Source organism: Arachis duranensis, chromosome 1 (assembly GCF_000817695.3).
Source record: "Arachis duranensis cultivar V14167 chromosome 1, aradu.V14167.gnm2.J7QH, whole genome shotgun sequence".
NCBI lineage: Eukaryota > Viridiplantae > Streptophyta > Magnoliopsida > Fabales > Fabaceae > Arachis > Arachis duranensis.
Window position 1 is genome coordinate 58,317,914 of NC_029772.3, and position 1,132 is coordinate 58,319,045.

Consider the following 1,132-nt stretch of genomic DNA (forward strand, 5'->3'; position numbering starts at 1 on the left):
AGGTGCAGTGAAGTCACCCAGCACCTTCCTTGCATTGTTGGCATTGTTGTTATTTTCGGCTGCCATATCTTCTTCTTCTTTGAAGATTTCTATTAGGTCCTCAGAGAGTTGTGCCTTAGCTTCTCTTAGCTTTCGCTTCAATGTCCTTTCAGGTTCAGGGTCAGCCTCAACAAGAATGCTTTTGTCTTTGCTCCTACTCATATGAAAGAGAAGAGAACAAGAAAATATGAAATCCTCTATGTCACAGTATAGAGATTCCTTGAGGTGTCAGAGAAAAAGAAAAATAGAAGGAAGAAGTAGAAGAATTCGCACTTATCAAGAGAGATGGAGTTCGAATTGTTCATAGTGTTAGTCCATAAATAGAAGGATGTGAGAAGAGGGGAAGAATAAATTAAAAAGATTTTAAAAACATTTTGAAAAAACTCTAATTGATTTTTGAAAACCAAAAGTGGAAAAGAAGTCAAGTGATTTTTGAAAAAGATTTTGAAATTAGAAATCAAAAAGATATGATTGAAAACTATTTTGAAAAAGATGTGATCAAGAAGATATGATTGAAAAGTTATGGTTTTAAAAAGATGTGATTGAGAAGATATGAATTGAAAAACAATTTAAAAAGATTTGATTTTAAAAATTAATGACTTGGCTAACAAGAAAAGATATGATTCAAACATTAAACCTTTCTCAACAGAAAAGGCAACATACATGAAATGTTGAATCAAATCATTAATTGATAGCAAGTATTTTTGAAAATGGAAGGAAATTGATTTTGATTGAAAAGATTTGATTTGAAAAAGATTTGATTTTGAAAAGATTTTGAAAACTTGAAAAAAATTTGATTTGAAAACAAAATCTTCCCTCTTGTGCCATTCTGGCGTTAAACGCCCAGAATGGTGCACATTCTGGCGTTTAACGCCCAAAACACTACCCTTTTGGGCGTTAAACACCCAGCCAGGCACCCTGGCTGGCGTTTAAACGCCAGTTTGCCTTCCTCACTAGGCATTTTGAACGCCCAGCTTTTTCTGTGTAATTCCTCTGCTGCATGTACTGAATCTTCAATTCCCTGTATTATTAACTTGAAAATGGAATTAAGATCAAATAAACAGTGCATGCAAGACACCAAACCTAAAATGAG